General features: G+C 42.4%; 1 protein-coding gene across 3 annotated transcripts in view; it reads left to right on the top strand.

The window, feature by feature from the left end:
- SULF1 (sulfatase 1) overlaps positions 1-18,983 on the top strand; it is a 175,115-nt gene that overhangs the window by 21,423 nt on the left and 134,709 nt on the right. For 2 of the 3 annotated variants that reach the window (XM_049633300.1, XM_049633298.1), the window contains exons 1-2: positions 3,433-3,928; positions 13,259-13,353. The gene's annotated coding sequence lies outside the window, so the exon portion shown is untranslated. Of the gene's footprint in view, positions 1-3,432; positions 3,929-13,258; positions 13,354-18,983 lie in introns of those variants that run through there. The other variant, XM_049633299.1, reaches the window with a different exon arrangement.

Genomic DNA, 18,983 nt, shown 5'->3' with positions numbered 1-18,983 from the left:
AGAGAGGGAGACAGAGAATCCCAAGCAGGCTCAGCGCCCTCAGCACAGAACCCGACGTGGGGCTCGAACCCACGAACTGTGAGATCGTGACCCGAGCCAAAACCAAGAGTCAGACACTTAACCAACTGAGCGACCCAGGCACCTTGAAAGAGTTGCTTTTGAGTGGATTAATAAACAGGGGGATGTAAACAGTTTTCTAGTGAGTGCTCTCAAGCCAAGCCTATATAATTAGCAAGATGATTCATGCAAAAGCGTCCTTTGCCACTCACTTTGATTTGAATGAGAAGGGGAAGAGGGTCCTAAACCATCCAGACAAATTACATATTTAATTCCTCACTTGATTTTAATTTGTCACGAGGTGAATATTGACTGACTTGAGACTTACAGCCAATGGCCGAAAACGGTCTAGCTTGCTGAAGCCAAGGTGTTTTTCTGCCTTCCATTTTTCATGAAGAATTCTGTCAGGAAAGACAGTCAGGTCAGATGATCTCTCACTTTCCCTGCTGTTTAAGAAGCAAAGAGATAAAGGGTACAGGGAGGCCAGTGGTTTCAGAAAGGGCTTGGACATCTGAAGTTAATGCTGGGCCTATTATAAAATTTGGGGCAAGACATTTAATCTCTCTGGACTTTTTCAGGAGGAAGTTAAACTATATCAAGAAGGTTGGTTTTGTTTTTTGGGTTTTTTTTAGTTTATTTATTTATTTTCGAGACACAGCCCAAGTGGGGGAGGGTCAGAGAGAGGGACAGAGGATCCCAAACAGGCTCCATGCTGCCTGCACAGAACCCAAGGTGGGGCTTGAACCCACAAAACTCCGAGATCATGACCTGAGCTGAAAGCAAGAGTCAGATGTTTTCTTCTTTTTTTCATTTTTTTAATGTTTATTTATTTTTAAAAAAGAGAGACAGAGCACGAGTGGGGGAGGTGGTGCAGAGAGAGAGGGAGACACAGAATTCATAGTAGGCTCCAGGCTCTGAGCTGGAGCACAGAGCCCAACGCAGGGCTCGAACTTGTGAACTCCAAGATCATGACCTGAGCTGAAGTCAGAAGCTTAACTGACTGAGCCACCCAGGTGCCCCCAGGAGTCGGATGTTTAACCGACTGAGCCACCTAGGAGCCCCTAGATCAAGAGTTTTAAAATAACTTTTTAGTAGCAAAACCCTTATTTCAAACAAAACTTAAAGTCACTCTATAAAACAGATAGAAATGAAGCTTCTTTGTTTGAATCCAATGACTGGGGCCAAGCCCAACTTACCTGGCCTCCCGACACGTGTCCTCTTTCCCAGTTCTTCCCCAAAGATTCCTGAAGCACTTCCTGGAGAGCCTCGCGTTCCTTAGAATCCGGTTTGAAAACCAGCCGATGAGACACTGCCTAAGGTTCCTCCCAGCTTTCAGCAGAATGGAAAAATTGTAGGCTGGGTAGACAGATAGATGTGGGTTCAAATCCTCGTTCTGCCACTTCCTGACCTGAGTTACCAGTTTCTCCATCTGCAAAGTGAAGATAAAAATAGTTCTGTTTTAGGACAACTGCTGCGTTAAGAATGCACGTGAAACATCTAGCCAGTGTCTGGAACCTAGTAGGGTCTCGCAAATGGGAGCTAGAATAAACGTCATGGCTCTGATTGAGGAAATATCCTATACTTGAACTGCTAAATTGCCACGAGACTTCTGTCATTCCTAAAGCCAAAACCTCAAGAACTTGAGGCAAACATTTCCCTTTAGAACCTGAATTGGTTTTCATTGTTCCCAATTAGTGGAGGCGGGAAAATTCTTCTAACTGACTGAACATTTTGTGTGCACTGGAGAGCATGTACTGTGTAGATACACCCCAAGTCTCTTAAATGACGCCGTGGTCGATCCAACCACCACAGATGGAATTTAAAGCACGTTGCCTTCACCAGAGAATATCAGGGGGGATGTCATTAAGAACACTTTAATGCTAAGCCACAAGAAATTCAGTACCTGACAGCTCACGGTCTATATTTCACCCTGTATCATAAAACGATTCACCAGGGAGCTGTTGTTCGTTTGTGCAATTGCTGTTGTGATAGCCTGCGGTTCTTTCAATAGCGGAGGGGTACCCCCCCCCCTGTAAAATGCATCCCAGAAGTCTGATTTCTGAAAATCTCACCTTTGGGGAATTTTCCTGGCATTCTATTAAGTAAGCTCCACTTTATAGGTTTTCTAAATGTAGTAGCAGAGGCTCAGTGGATGCCGGCCATTCTGTTACCCTGGCGAACTTACACCTGAGGGGAGGCTGGCTCTGGTAAAGTCTGGATGCCCCTTTCCGTGTTTTGTAAAGCTTTCCTTTAAAAAACAAACAAACAAAAAAGGTTATCCACAAACCCCTCTAAGCCTAATGCCCAGGTCCACCATCAATATTTCGCCACCACGTGGCTGCGTTCACCTGAGCCCACGGACGTTACCCAGGGCCCCTTCGGCTCCCAGACTGATGGGCCAGGTGAGATCAGGTCGGCTGTCGGTTAAATTCAGGAAACATTCATTAAGCGCCTGCTTGACACAGGCCCCGGTCCCCTAGGCCATCCTGGGGAAGCACATAAGTCTCGGGGCCTAGAGGGAGGCAGATGGCCGCTGAATTACAGCAGAGAAGCAGAGCCGGCAGACAAAAGAGGAGAAATTTGGGAAGGATTCTGTGGGGAAGTTGGGATTTAACTAAGCTTTGAAGGAAACGGGAGTGCAGACATTCCAGGCTAAGGAGGAGGATGTGAGTAAGGCTAGGAAGCGAAGGAACTGAAAGGCCATCTTTAGAGCATGATTCATATTCTAATGTGCTGGGGTAGGTGAGGCCAAGCGAGGGCTGGGAGGTTGGTCAGGAGCGCGGAGACAAATAAACGGGAGTTCTGAATACCAGGATGAGAAAGTTCCTTAGGAGTTGGGGAGATGGGGAGCAGGGCCGGGAACAGGGCAGGACAAAAAGAATCTTAAAAAAAAAAAAAAAATAGGAGGTAGCAAGTTGGGGAGGGAGAGTCAGCAAGGAAGATTGATGCTCAGAGTGAATCAGAACTTTCTCAGACCCAAGCTCCAGGGAGGCGGGAAAGAACCCTCTGGCTCGGTCTATTGCTCCCACAGAGGGGAAAAAAAAAAAAAGAGAGAGAAAGAGAGAAAGAAACCACGAGACCCACAGAGATTGCAACTGGGGGACTAAAGTTCAGCCCCGGAGCAGGGAGCTCCCTGCAAGCCTTCACCGGGAAAACAAGAGAGGGCGTAGAGAAGCAGCAGCAAACACCTGGTCTGAGTCTCAGAAACATGAGTGTTTGCTCAGCACTTGGTCTCTGGAACGCCCGCCTTTGCAAACACCACATCTTCCCCGTCCACTGCGTCCCGCCACAGGCGGCTACCGTGCGGGCGCCCGGGGCGGGGAGCCGGAACCGCCCGCCCTCCGAGGAGCCTGCCCCCGTCGCCGGCCGGCCAGCTGCAGCTCACTGTTTGTTTGCCGACGTTTGCATACAACACTGAGTTGCCTTTTTTTCCTTCCCAGTCGGTTCGGCGGTGTCCCGAGATTCACCCCCAGAGTAACTTCTGCCTCTGCTCCTCCTCTTCTTGGAACTGCCTTTTGTTTGTCTGGCAGCCTTGGTTCTATGGGGGTGTGTGATGATAATAATACGCGGGCTTATATAACCCTCTTCATCTTGCAAGCACTTCGCAGACAGTCCCTAATGAATCTTCGGGCGGCTGTAGCGGCAAAGAGGAAACCCCAAGCCCGGGCGCGGAGGCCAGAGGGGAGGGCGGCGCGGGTCAGAGGCCGGGCCTCCCTGGCTCCCCGCGCCTCGGAGGTCAGGGGAGATAAGGAACAATGACTCTCGCCCTCGGGAGGAGGAAGGAAGTCCCGCTGCCACCTTATCTCTCCTCCTCTGCACGCTCTCAGTTCCCAGAGCTTGTTCTCTAGAGAAGATTTTGAAGGCGGCTTTTGTAAGTATGATGCTCTGCTTTTTCTTTAGAAAGGAAGGAAACTTTCCTCGCTGCCCTGGTCCACCTCATATTATCTATTCCTCAGGAGTCAGTTTCCCCCGCTCAGCTCTGGTTCTTGGGTGATGGAAAGTGTGCTTCTGGCCAAAGGTCCTCCACCCAGTAGGGTCCCTCCCAAAGACCATGGGAGGGGAAAGAAGTTTGGGTTGATAATGCACTGAACGAAAGAGCACCCCGGCCAGGTGCTGAAATTGGCCACTTTCACCACCTCCTGGTCATGTCTGGCCGTCCCACACACATCTCGTCACCCTAGAGAGGAATCCTGGTTCTTCGCCTGCCTTGTTAGGCAACCAGAAAGGATGGAGGGACTTTAATCTTCAGGTTCTCTGCTTGCAGTGCTCACAATTTCAGACAAATGGAATTGTTGGAAGTTTCTTTTCACACTCTGAAATAAATCCCGTCTCTCGGTGTAGGCTTGAAAACTTGCACAGGCTTGTATAAACTCTACAAAAGCACTGCAACTGTAGTGGACATGTGAATTGTTATTAAGTTTTTCACCGCATAGCTGAAAGGTCTTAATATTAAAGGAACATGGACACTAACTTCTCAGGCCCTGGCAAACCCCAAAGCTCTGTTATTAAACGGCTCTCGTAAAGAATGCTGAATTCACAGAGTATTTTTCTCAGGGATGATGCTAACTGCTTTGAGAAACTGTCTTTCAACAAAAAGTGAACTTAAAACCCTGGAACAACACGAAGAAAGATACAATTTCTGAACACAAACTAGAACTTAAAGAAAGTTCTATTCTGGGGACTTGTGCAATTTGCATTTACAGAACCATGATTACAACTTGGCTTAAGTATGGCATATAGAAAATTACTGTCTTTACTCAGGTAAGAAAACCGAGACTTAGAAATTGGCAATAATGTAGAAAAACAAGGCCTCTCACTTTTAGTGCCAGAAGTGCTATCTATGATGTGTCTGCTGAGCTTGATTTTCTTTATCTTTAGATACACAGATGCAAAAACCCCATATAACGAGTATGTATAAATGTGCGTGTTTGTGTGTATGTTTATACACATACATATGTGAGAGTTCAGGACAATTAAATATATATTTAAACATATATACTCTTACATTTGTTGTATCTATCTAGTGCTCGGAATTTTACATGATAACATGACATCCAAAATGGGCCAGGCGGAAAGATTTCATATCAGATTTCAGAATGCCATAGAGCTATTTATTCAGCAAACATAGGATACATTATAAAATTATGTCTATTTTTAAAGAATCTTTTTAAATGACATTTCCACTTAGAATTCTCTGTGGCTTCCAAGAAATTCTAAGGCATAATTAAAGTTGAAAATGAGACTGGATTCTAGTTGCTTTTACCCCTAAATTTAAAAGTGATCTGTGAACACTAAATTCTATCTGCTAGCTAATGTAATTACAAGGATCAGCCACATAATCTCAACGTTAGCTTCAAAGGCATACTCAGTCATAGTAGAAAGAGTACAAACCACGATGGGGTCCAGATTTGAGGCTTGCTTTTGCCATTACCTGAATATGACCAGCGGCAAGATCTTTAAGATTTTTAGCCTCAGGTTTCACATCTATAAAATAAGTTCAATACTACTTTCCCCAAAGGCAGGATTGTTGAAAGGACTAAAAGGGAATAATATATGTGAAACACCCAGCACAGTGTCTGAAAATAGCAGTGTTTCAGTCAATTTTAGGGCTTTTTAAAACAATTTTTTTAATGTTTATTTTTGAGAGAGAGAGAGAGACAGAGACAGAATGTGAGAGGGGGAGGGGCGGAGACAGAGGGAGACAGAACCTGAAGCAGGCTCCAGAGTCTGAGCCTTCAGCACAGAGCCCGACACAGGGCTCATACTCACGAACTGTGGGATCATGACCTGAGCCGAGGTCGGACACTTAACCAACTGAGCCACCCAGGCACTCCTTAGGGTTTTTCCATGTACTTTATTATGTTTGATTCAGTTCATTCATTTATTGAGCATCTACTACGCATTGCGTGCTATGCTAAGCACTAGTGATACAAAGGTGAATAAGATTAATATCCTGCCCTGGGAGCATTGATAGCCTGAGGAGACAGTTTGAAACGACTGATAATTTTCTTAACAGTGCGATACCTGTAAAAATAGAAGTGTGTTTCAGATGAAGTGACAGAAGTGAAGCTAGAGTGATTATTTCTGCCTGGTGTCAGTCAAAGGAAGTTTCGCAATGACACGGTGAGTGTGAGTTTTAAAGGATCAGCAAGAGGTGTGGCAGGACTTCGTAGAAGAGAAGAGCATTGGGAGAGAAGAAGGTGTGAGAAAGCGTGGGGTGAGGAGCTGATTTCAGTTAATGCCAGAGTGTTGCCTCTAGGAGGGGCTGGGGATTTAGTCAGGGGCCCAATCATGAGTATCCTGGTGCCTCATGCCGAAGTGCTTGGACCTAGTACTGTAGTAAAACTCAAACTCATGCACGGACCAGCTCACGATCTGCAAAAAATCTGTTTTATAGGTTCAGATCGATATACAAAAAACTTGGGCTGAAATGCAAACCAACTGCACCAGTAAGATATCGTTTGGTTTAATAGAGTATTATTGCATTTGTTTGTACCGAACCCATCCCAGTGACGGAAGCATTATAGCACAAGCTTCTTAACTCACCAACCCTAGCACTTTCAGGATCACTTTTTAACCAGTGGGAGTTAAGGGAGGACTTTGCATGGGGCTGAGGAGGCAGCAAGTAGATAGGATTTTTTTGTTTCAGGAAGGTTTTACATACAGGAGTTAGTATCCAGTATGGAGTGGGGGTTGAGCAAAGGCCCAGGGGGCTGGCAATACTATAAACTAGAAGACCAGTTGATAGACTGTTGTAGGGGAGCACCTGAGTGGCTCTGTCGGTTAAGCGTCCAACTCTTGGTTTTGGCTCAGGTCACCATCTCACGGTTCATGGGATCAAGCCTTCCGTTGGGTTCTGCACTGACCACACGGAGCCTGCTTGGGATTCTCGCTTTCTCCCAAAAAAGGACGTCTATTGAAAAAAACAAAAAGGCTATTGTAGTTTTCCCTGAGAAATGCTGAGGTCCTGAGCTGTGTAGGTGGACAATAGGGTGCAGATTCCAGAACTATTTAGAAGGTACGACATTCTCAGCTTGGGGGCTGAATGAGGGAGTGAAAGAAAAAGGAAAGGTCTGTGTTAGTTTTGGGCTCACCCGGGTAGCTACGATGGAATACCATAAAACAAGAGGAGGCACAAGTTTGTAATAAAATTGTGTTAGTTTGGAGGGGTGGTGGGGGAGGGGAGATGTTGAGTTGAGGTGTCAGTGAGAGGGTAGACTCCAACATTGAGTAAAAATCAAAAGTAGTTCTTGAAAAAGTGTAAAAGTTGCCAGATTTGGGGTGGTGGCTTTTGAGGAGAGACAAAGTTTAAGCCCTCCCTATTCTGCTTGGTGCCCCCAAGAAATGTCAATATCTAGACTCACTGGGCTCTGCCCTTTCATCTTGCAACCGTGCTGTTGAGTGGATTGTTTTTCCATTAACTTTTCAACAGGAAGGCCATGTCTAGGGCAGTCTTGCCAATAGCCATGCATACCCTTAAAAAGACTAATCTGTACTTCCTCTGAGCCATCAGGAATGAGTAGAGACTCGGAAAAAAAAGATCTGGGCTAGTAGAATACTTGCTGAGAAAGAACACATATTCTTAAAGAATATTGGATCATGAAGAAGAAGCCCTTCCACAGCAGACTTTTCCACTGCTCTTGAATTAGGGGATACACTCAGAAACTAGAGAAAAGGAGGTAATTTCTAAGACTAAGGCAAAGTTGGTGATTATCTACTTTGCCGTTACTCAGCCTACAACCATTTCCTTCTTCCGTGTGACAAGGGAAGTTCTTCCTATATGCTTGAATGATACGTAACTGGAGAGAACAGGTGGATAACATTTGCGAATTTTTCAAAGATGACAACTGGAAGAATTTTAACATTTAGAATGAATAGAAAACAATCTGATTAACAGGAAGCTGTGACATTTTAAATCTTTGAGGTCTGATTACTTGATTACCTTCGTTTTCTTATACCTTCCACCCTTTCTACACTCAGCGCTTAATCTTCTATGGCAAAGCCTCGCTCGGATTTCCCGCATTTCAGAGTGCCTTCCCCACCTGAATGCTTCAGAGCAAACACCACTTATTATGAAACAGGCTTAGCCCCAGACTTCATGACTAGTCTCACAAAGTCATATAATATTTCTGTCTGGTAGGTAAACTGTATCAACATATTTAAAATCAGATTTTAAGAAGCTATTTCCACTTCTGAATATAAAGAGGTTTATCACTCATCAGAAAGATATATTTGGTTATAAGCTGAATCCCATCTGGCCTCTGATGGTTCACTTCAAAATCCCCCAAACTTCAGAAATTATTTTGGGCTCTTGAAATGATGAAAAAGGTTTCTATTTTTACCAAACTGCTTCCGACATTAAAAAAAAAAAAAAGAAAGAAAGAAAGAAAGAAAGAAAGAAAGAAAGAAAAGAAAAAGAAAAATTCCAAAAAGGAACTGTTACTATCTCCATTATACAAAATAATCACCCTCAATATATTTTAGCATAAGATGAACGTGCATCCTGCAAAAGTTTATTATTTAAAGAAGGAGCAAGATACATTTGGGGGAATCCCCATTAGCACAAGAGGAAGCTTGAAGAATGTAGTGAGCTTCCATATATGGTGCTGACCATCCCACACGTAGGCTACTCAAGCCACTTAAAGTCTTGGCTTCATAAGCAAGTGCTCCGCTCTCCACAGTCGTTTTGGGTCTGCTGACATGATGATTTACTCCAGGCGGGGTGCCACCAGAGCCACTGCGCTGTCCTGAGCAGTGTTTGAAGAGTGGATAGGCTGCAGCTGTGCAGTCCCCCAGACACCTGAGTGCGGAATATCGCCGGATTCTGCCTCAGTTCGGAAAGCTGGAAGTTCCCCAACTCTCTCTTGGGTTTGGCTTCCTGTTCACATGTTTTCGGTCCCATGTCATTGTGCATGAAGTAATAGTCCCACATGCGAGCACCGGCCACAATGGCAGGATTTGTGTGGTTCAGTGCAAGGTTTCTAATGAGGACAGTTTGGACCTTCCAACAGCTCCTTAGGGAAAGCAGTTTGGAACTGTTATTACTTTCCAAGGCACAGCAAGCAGAGACGGAATGCACTTCTGCAACAAGACTGAAAGCAGCTTCCAGAAGAAATGGAAGGACAACTACCTGAGAAATCTAAGCGTTTACCGTCCACGTCTGTCTAAATGTATATGTGTGTGTGGCGTAGATAAATGCCTCCAATTCACAGTTTAAAAACATCAGTTACTGTTTCAGCATTTCGCTCTGAACGCTGCTAGTGTTTTCCACCGAGGACTGTTATTTTAATGACATTGCTCTGCACCAAAATCTGATGAGTTTACGAAGTTTGAGAGCCAGGAAATGCAGCTCAGTTTCTGAACAACTGAAAAAAGCCAAGAGTTAAGTTCAATCATCTACTTGCTTTATAGCATGGATTCCTAAGTGCTAAGTACAACGCTAATGCGGAGAGAAAAGCCAAACCAAACTTTTAAAGTACAGTCCTTAAACTATCCAACTCAACTTCCCAGTATATTATCAGCAGGTGAAATTCTGGCACACACCCACATTGAGTTGTGGATGTTAATGTCAAATTAATGGGCATGGGTGCCAGCATTTCCTAGAATTTTAGAGCAGAAAGGGATTTTGGATGTCTCCCAATCTTATCTGTATATTTTATGAACAGAGAAACCGAGATTCACACGAGCACACGCTCTCTCTCTCTCTTTCTCTCCCCCCACACGTCTTTGCGTAAGACACATCTGAGTCTTGTGCTGAGCGGTTGCTTACAGAAAATATCATAAGTCTGGCTTGAGAAAGAGAAAGAGCAAAATGGTCTAGAGGTAGGCCAGAGATCCCCTGCTTCATTCAAGTTTGTGTGGCCTAGCTTCAGTGCCGTGTGGACCGGAAATGTATCCTTGCTTCAGGAACCATCCAAGGTCTTAGATTAGATATTTTTGACCAAAACTTAAATAAACTCCAAAACAAACCTGGGATCAATATGTGACTCGGGTTCTGGCGATAAAGTGATGCTCTGGAGTGCCTGGGTGGCTCAGTTGGCTAAGCGTCCGACTTCTGTCAGGTCATGATCTCGTGGTCCATGACTTCGAGCCCCACTTCGGGCTCTGTGCTGTCAGCTTAGAGCCCGGAGCCGGCTTCGGAGGATTCTGTGTTTTCCTCTCTCTGTGCCCCTTCCCTGCTCAAGCTCTGTCTCTGTCTCTCTGTCTCTCTGTCTCTCTCTGTCTCTCTCTCAAAAATAAATAAACATTGAAAAAAAAGTGATAAATAAGTGAATAAAGTGATGCTCAATCAGTGCCCGGTACTTACCAGGGGGCCACATTATGATTAGAGTATGAGATGTATATAAAATCCCAGGTATAATCTCATGCTTAGCAATCTTAAAACCTGGTTGGAGAGATGAGACCTTCACCCGTGTAGGCAGCAGCAACGACAGTGGGGGCTGTATAACTACATGTTACATTTGTGGCACAAATTTCTAAGTGTTGGAGGGCTGACGACAGAAATGAAAATGGACCTGGTCAGGAAATGTCAGGACTTCAGCTGATCCCAGACGGGTGCTTAGAATTTGAATATGTGGAGGGAATAACTGTGGCTTTTTCTAGGTAAGGAATGGCAGAAATGAAAGCATAGAGTCTCACGGGGGACCCTGAGGAAGCCAGGCTGGTGGGAACTCTCCTATAGCGTTTCCCTACCTGAATGATGGATCACAGAACCCCCTGTATTGTCTTACATTACTATCTACTAAAATGTGACTGAAATATAAACCCTAAAAAAAACCTGGGCGTAACTCACTTGAATGATATTTATATAACTTTGCATCCACAATAATATCATTATATTTGTATCATTGAAAATCAAAAAGAAATTACAGATTAAATATAAACGAAACCATAAACTAATAACATTCTCTTTAATAATGTTAATTTTATTTGCCAGATGATGCTGTTTTGCTGAAATTGAAGAATAAATTTGTTTCAGCAAAGTGTTCATTAATGAAATTCTAAAAAGAAAAAACATTTTAATAAGAAATTTCTTTATTTTTATTAGTAAGAAATTTCTATTGCACATTGAGTACTATGCCTATTTATAATGAATTGGTACGAGTGCTACGTGTAAATGAAGACAGGATCCAGGCAATACATCTGCTGGGATCAAGGTTATGGAACAGAAAACTGCGATGGCTCAACTGTCTTATCACCTTGCTCTATTCTGGCCAATAAAACTTTACACGGCACTGCAAGAGGTATTTGACTCCCATGGGCACATACTTATCAGGCAGATATTGAGGCTGCCTCTGTTCTTTCTGTAATAGCCGGTAGCAATTAAATTGTTACATTATTCGCCCACAAATTGTCATTTTAATGATGACAAATCAGAGCCTCCATGTATAAAATTTACGAAAAGTCTGATCTCGGTCCATGAAAATATCTTTTGATTGCAAATTACCACTGCAAGAGCTAAAACAACAACAACAAAAATTAACCCCAATTATAATGCTTGCCAGTGTTTACTGTGTGCTTATGATGGGTCATGAACTCTTCGAAATTTTTTACATGGATGCTTGCATATAATTCTCACATCAACCCTGTGGGTTAGATACAATGTTAGATCTCCATTTTTCAGAGGATACTGAGGCATAGGGAGATTAACTCACTCAAGATCACCTAGTGAATGCTGTAGGCTGGAATTCAGGCATCTAATTCCAGGGTCTGCTACGCCCAATAGTATATTCAGAACGATTGCAAAAAGGATGTTCTTTGGCCTTAGGCTATGCCAGCGCGACCATCCCAGATACTTATAGCTTTACGTTCACGTGTTAACTTTTACTTCCAGAGATCACAGGGTGTCATGCATAATTATAAAAAAAACATTTCTATGTCCTCCAGGGACGTATTTAAAAAGTAGACATCCGTGTGATACTTACAACAGTTTGTAATATTATCAGAGACGTGAGAACAGAGAGAGTAGAAGTCCTCCAGCTCACCAACCCCCAGAACGGGAAGCACAGGGGAGTAGTTCAAGGGCCAGCTGGGTTGGGTGTGCCAGATTACAGGGGTGGCGTAAGTGGGTGGAGGAGTTGAGCTTCTGTCAGGAATGGAAAGAGACATGATAAGGGTGGCGTGGGAAGAAGGGTCCTGCAGCAACAGGCCAGCTCCAGGGAGTCCCTGCTGCAGGAACCTCACTCTAAGAATGAAGCTTCCAGAACAGAGCAAAGGACTAGGTACTGCCCCACATTCAACCTGGATCACTAGGGCCAGTTAAGATCGAGAAGAGATCCCAGGTCTATTTTCCTGAGGGAGATCATCTCTACCCATTACCTCTGAAATTCCCCTCTGCATATGCCAATAGACAGTTGTTTTTACCAGTGAAGAGGTAAGAAAGCTCCAAATGAAATGTTTTAATATTTATTTACATGGGCAAGAGAAATACCTTTTCAAGGTAAAGGAGTTTTGGGGTTATTAGATCATGTGTGATGTTTTCCTGTTCTTTTGTATTTCTTGTATCTTATATTTTCTGATAAGATACACATTATATATCTAATATTTTTCTATATTATAAATCATAGATGTGTACATGTTAAAAATGTGCTATTCATGGCAGCAAGATTGCATCATCAAATACTTAATGCATTAAACTGCGTGTTTCCTCTTATTCAAAGTATCTAAGTTGATTTTAGTTACTTACATTTTTCAACTGTCATAAATGCAGAATAGAAACAAATTTAACCACTTGTTAAATAAGTAGCAAGGTAGCTTACTTTGCTACTCATCAAATAATAGCTTACAGCAACTTTAGGAGATTTTATGACTCAGCACATTTCCCTTTAAAACAGGTCTCATAACCTCAAATTAGATGTCACTCAACTTTTAAACTCGGAACACCTTCTAAACTTTTGAAAAGAAACTCTTCTCTATTAGTCTTAGGAAATCCAGTCAAAGAGTAATATGAAATGAATCTGAGGGAAAGTCTTTCCCTTGATGAAGAGAGAGTCAAATGGAAACTTCTACAAAAGGACTGAATTACTCACCATACTTCAAAGTCTCTTGCAAGTGATTGTAAGAAAATCGGCGTGGATAAAATTTGGAGAATATTATTCCTAATGATGTTCTCTTTTGAAGTTGTGAAAGGGCGCTATCAGAAAGATAAGAGAAGCCACTGATAAAATGCAACTGAGGACACTTTGACTTTTCTCCATCGTAGGTGCTGACTGCCACCCACCACTGTCTGAAGAAGGCGAACTTGGCAGATGACGTGAAGGTTCTCCAGGACAGAGTAACTGCAGAACATCTTCAAAGGTACTCGTATCAAACATTTATCTCTTAGTTAATTAAACCAAGGTGCTAATTAAACCTGAGCACACCATGTCACTTGAGGAGAGGAGAGTTCCATGGATGGGGAATTGTAAGAAAGAGAGCCTTCCTGTAACATTTTCATCCTTCTTGGCTGAGAGAGCTAAAAGGGGCCTTAAATGTGGTAGAGCCATTTCATGAAATTAGGCTTCAGGAATGGCAAAAGAACCATCTGAATAATGAGTATTTGAAGAATCAGGGTGCCTGGATGGCTCAGTCAGTAGAGCCTGTGACTCGTGATCTAAGGGTTACTGGGTTTGAGTTCCACGTTGGGTGGAAAGATAGAAAGAAAGAAAGAGAAAGAAAGAAAGAGAGAGAGAGAAAGAAAGAAAGAAAGAAAGAAAGAAAGAAAGAAAGAAAAGAGAGAGACAGAAGAAGAAGGGAGGAAGGAAGGAAGGAAGGAAGGGAGGAAGGGAGGAAGGAAGGATCATAGAACTTTATTAACATGTCATGAGCTGCTCAGGAAGCTCAGGGGAATCAGTCACAGGGAATGGCAGGCCAGCTACACCCAGCCATCATCCACAGTCTCAGGAGTGAAAACCACAGATGTCACCTGTCTTGTTCATAGCTTGCCTTCACAGTTTCTTGTCTTGGCCACATACACACTAGTGCCCTGAGTGTTGTGGGGCTGGGAAGAGTTACAGAGACCCATCCCAGCCATGCAACCTTAGCTGCAGAAACATTCTCAGGGGTGTTGATTCATGTGAGTTTACAGCCCCATGTGTCTTTGCTTAAACGTCAACATTGAAATTTGTTTCCTTCTACCCCCAACCAAATTAATGCAATGGAAACTGCTGAGTTCCTGTTGGTTTCAAATTACAGCTCTTCAAAGTCATTACTCTCTGCTTGCTTTTCATTCTAAGCCTTGTGTTGGCCCAGGTTGGCTTGGATAAAGTCCTCCAATCACCAAAAAGTTTGTGAACCTCACACAAACAAAACAAAATGAAATCTTCAACAGGTCTGGCCTGAATTTCAGGTTTGTCTTTTGAGGATTGATTTATCCAGCTCCTCTTTCTAATACTTGTGACATTAAGCATTTTGTGTCCTCTACAAATGCCACATTTAGAAGGGAAATATCTAGAAGTGTATGGGAGTGTGGGGTTACTTCCTTGACAGAAAATTATGAACACTGGCAATTTTTTTCCTGTAATTCTCAGTGCTCTGTGTGCAAATGGTCTGGGGTATCACCAGAAATGTAGTGGAAGCTGGTTACCCACAAGCTAAATAAAAAATAAGAGAAAACAAGTTGAAGTTGAATGAAGTCTCCTTCCTTCAAAACTCTGGACAGGAGAGGAAATACTCCCCAACAGAAACTAAAAAAGATTTCTGTTCAGAAATAAATTCAATAAACAGTAGTACTATGACTACTTCAGAGTTCTTCATCTTCTTGAGTCAGTTCTCCATTTAATGGGCAACTTTATCACTTTAAGCATTATATCCTTTTCATTAGTATATTCTTATTATGAGAAAACACAAATGTGTTTAATATCGCATCAAGTTAGAATTACATGCTCAAATTTAACACACAAGACACTACTTCTTAAAAACCTATAGGCCCCCTGTGAGAGAAGTCTCTGGTCTGTTTTTTCTCTCTTTGGACTGGAATATTCAAATTCAAAGTCGGACCAGTGGCCAGCTTCAACATCTTCGTCCTTCCTCATCCATCATTTGAGCTGTATTAGATAGGTAACTGAGTCACTCTTCACCACCACATCTGTATTCACAGATCCACAGTCTTCCCATCTGGTAAATTTTGTAGAAAAAAATGAGTCCTTTCTATGTGTGCTCAGACAGTCAGGTTTATAAAATAAGGCCACTTTAATGAGGCTTAGAGCTTCAAAATGCTGCCCTGTGCATTTTTGATTACCTCTCTGCTCATGTCATCTGGATATAAAGTTCTTTCATTTAATATTTTTCCAGCTTTAAGAACTGCTTACCTGCAGTTCAGTGAACTTGGCATCACCTCCAAGATACATAACACAAGAAACAGAACCAGGAGATGTCATAAGCAAAACTCAGAAGCTGCCTAAGCATCCCCTGACTATCCGATTGCCAGAAGATTCTCTCTTGTTCCAAGGAGAGATAGGTTGTATTCACATGCAATAAAACAACAAAAGGACAATTAAATTTCACAGCTTGGGGGAGATTTTGAGGGTTCTTGTCAAAAATGTTCACACCTGTGGAACAGACTGTTATTTTTTTGTGGAGCCTGGTTTTCAGCTTGAAGTCCACCTGCCAAAATCTGAATGGCTTCTATTGTACCTTCTGGTCTCAAAAACTGCACTGTCAGACAAGGCTTGGGGCACACAGATGGGATAACTTAGAACAGCAAATATGTTGTTTATAAGGAAATTAAGACCTTTCCTAGCCCTGTTGATGCCCATTTAGGATGGAAAATTTTATCAAAGCATGTCTTAGTTGTGCCTCCCTGGCATTTTATTATTTTCTATATTACTCTAATAATTTAAGTTATACTCAATGCCTTAATTTAAATTTAAGAGATTTTTTAAATTGTCCATAAATTGTAATAGTAAACTCTATCTTTTCAAGGAATCAACTTCAGATTTAGACCCTAAAAACTTGCTAAAATTTTCTTTGGGTATCTACTGAGCATTTAAAGCTTGCTGTGGAATATAAAGAGCTGAATCTGGGGCTGCTAAGAAGCCAACTGTTTTCATTTGTGACCATTGTCACCCTGAACATTTCTCAGTGCACATCCTAATGGCAATTAAAATAATGTATTTGTTGTAAAACAATACGATAGCGGGACACTAGACTGGCTCAGTTGGTGGAGCATGTGACTTGATCTCAGGGTTTTAAGTTTGAGCTCCACGTTGGGTGTAGAGATTACTTAAAAATAAAACCTGGGGCACTTGGGTGGCTCAGTCAGTTGAGTATCCGACTCTTGATTTCAGCTCTGCTCATGATCCTAGGGTCATGGGATCAAAGCCCATGTCGGGCTCTGTGCCGAGTGTAGAGCCTGCTCGAGATTCTTGATTGCCCCTGGATCATGCATTCTCCCTCTCTTACTAAAAAGAAAATAAAATGATATAAAGTAATTCATTAAAAAAAAACACAACATAATAGGGACCCAATATGAAATTTTTTGAGGTAAAACACACACCCACTTAACCCAAGCCCAGGATTTTTTTTTCTAATATGAATCTATGCAATGCGGAATCATAGAAAATTGTTGCTATGGACTATATCTGACCCACAAAAGCAGCAATTTCATATGGTCCTAGCTAATATTTTATGTAATTGGAAACATAGAGAATATACAATTTTATTCTGATTCTTTTCACTCTTATATCGAAACAGTCTACAGTTTCTGCATTGTCTTCATAGTTCATAGTTTGAAATTGTGCTCTATTACATAGATGTGGACACCTGAGTGGATTTTGCTTTTTCCCGATAAGAGATAACAGTCAAAAAAAAAATCTAACCCACACCTTCCTCACATAGCCGTTTTATTTAGTTGCCTTCTAATGCCAGTTTTTAAACTAATGTCTTCTCCTGCATCGTCCTTTCAGCCCCTCCGAAACTAAGTACTTTCACATGTGAGTCATAATACAAATGTAAGCGATCAAGCAGGTGCCAGTATGCGCAGGCATACCAATGTGCACACATGCATACACATCGTTAAATGGACCTGTGTAGACAGTACATCCTCAAAGCCAAGGAGTTTGTGGTGAAAGAAAACACCAAACGTCAATAGGATGGGAAACGTTGTGCCCATCAGGCTGTGTCACCTTTTGCTGGCTTTTCTCCATTTTCATCTGACTGAGACCTATCCCAGCAGACGGCCCTCCCAGTGCACTTTGGCTGCCAAGAGAATAGGGCTTTGTCTACTATGGCGAGGAAACAAACTCCAGGGATATTAACCGACCAGAGGAAAGCCCTTTGCTCTTGCCGTAATGATACATTCAGGCAGGAAGTTAAGAGGAAAATAGCTACTTCTCTGGGGATGAGGAGTGTGGAGCGGGAGGGAGGAGAGCAGTTTAATTATGATGAGGGTGGGGGTGGGGAGATGAGGACAGTCACAAGTGGAGATCAAGAAAAAAAGAATGGGATGATGTCATTCTTTACTGGGACAGTCACTGAAATGAAATCAGGTCACACACAATGGTCTTGTTCTATGCCTGCAGCCATGAGTGTTACAAGAGATCACTTTGTGGTAATGCTTGTTAGGAAGGGTCTAAGGGCCCTGCTTACATTAAGATGTCCCCCAAGACATCTTTAAGATGGATCAGAAGGGCAGAATCAGTCCATCCAATGCTGAAATGACCCACGCTAGAGGCACAACATTTGCTTAAGATCAGCGAGCCACAGTTTAGGATAGAAAAAGTCTGCATTCTCACAACAGTGAATTTTAAGAAGTAAAATGCAACTCCACAACTTGGTTTCAGGCCAGATGTTTTAAATTGATGTCCTTTTTCATAGGATAGTTTTGAATGGCATTTTGGAGTTAAGATGGAATATATTTGCCAGTATAATGTTGCATTTCCTGAAAAGAAATACTGCTTTGTACTATGTTAGTCCATTTTCAGGACTGATTAACTCTGCTTACATAGGAAGCATTTGATTTGTGTCACTGTTGAATCCCCAGTGCCACTGGTGGCAGATATATTCAAATTTAGGTTCCTTCTCTCAAAGATGTCCTAATTTAACCTCATTCATCTGCTTAGATTTCCTAAGGAGAGCATCACAATTACAAATGAAGGTTAAGTTTTCTAAGAAGTCATCCCTTGAATAATTAGGTGATAAGGTCAAATCCTGTTATTAAGGTTCTGTTGTTACCGCATTATCTAGGGCTCCAAACAAATAGGTCATTGATGGAGACTTTTTTGGGACATTTTTGCCGTGTGAGTATTTATAAGGGTAGAACTGGAACACTGGAGGCTTTTTACATTCGCATCTGCAGGTTAGAGAATCTACAAAATTCGATGTTCGCTTTTGGCAAACCGCTGATCTTCAGGGATGGTAAGATCCTTCTCTCTCCGGTAGACTATAAAAAATGTAAAAATAAAATTAGATTCCAGTGAGAATTCATACTGGTTTTATGATGTTGCCCTCAAATTACTAGAGAATGTTGTAGTGATATATTTGGGACAAATGTGTTTGAAAGTTGCTGCGGATTATGGCTGTCACAATGCAAGGTGGCACATTTTGAAGGGATCCTTTGGGGTGGTAGAGTCTAACATGAACTTCAGTGGTTTCTGCTTCCCTTTTTTTTTCGCATTTTTATTTAAATTTTAGTTAGTTCTGCTTCCCTTATTTTTAAATGGAAGACGGTCAGGCTACAGGGCCTTTGAGAGAGTATAATTATTTAAAAATTGGGGTGTCTGGGTGGCTCAGACGGCTAAGCATCTGACTTTGGCTCAGGTCATGATCTCATGGTTCGTCATGGTTCGTGGTTCGAGCCCCATGTCAGGCTCTTTGCTGACAGCTCAGATCCTGGAGCCTGCTTCGGGTTCTGTGTCTCCCTCTCTCTGCCCCTCCCCCACTCGTTCTCTCTCTCTCTCTCTCTCTCTCTCTCTCTCTCTCTCAAAAATAAATAAAAACATTAAAAAACT

This window comes from Panthera uncia, chromosome F2, assembly GCF_023721935.1.
Source record: "Panthera uncia isolate 11264 chromosome F2, Puncia_PCG_1.0, whole genome shotgun sequence".
NCBI lineage: Eukaryota > Metazoa > Chordata > Mammalia > Carnivora > Felidae > Panthera > Panthera uncia.
The sequence above is the reverse complement of the archived record's forward strand: the minus strand, read 5'-3'. Positions and strand labels throughout refer to the sequence as shown.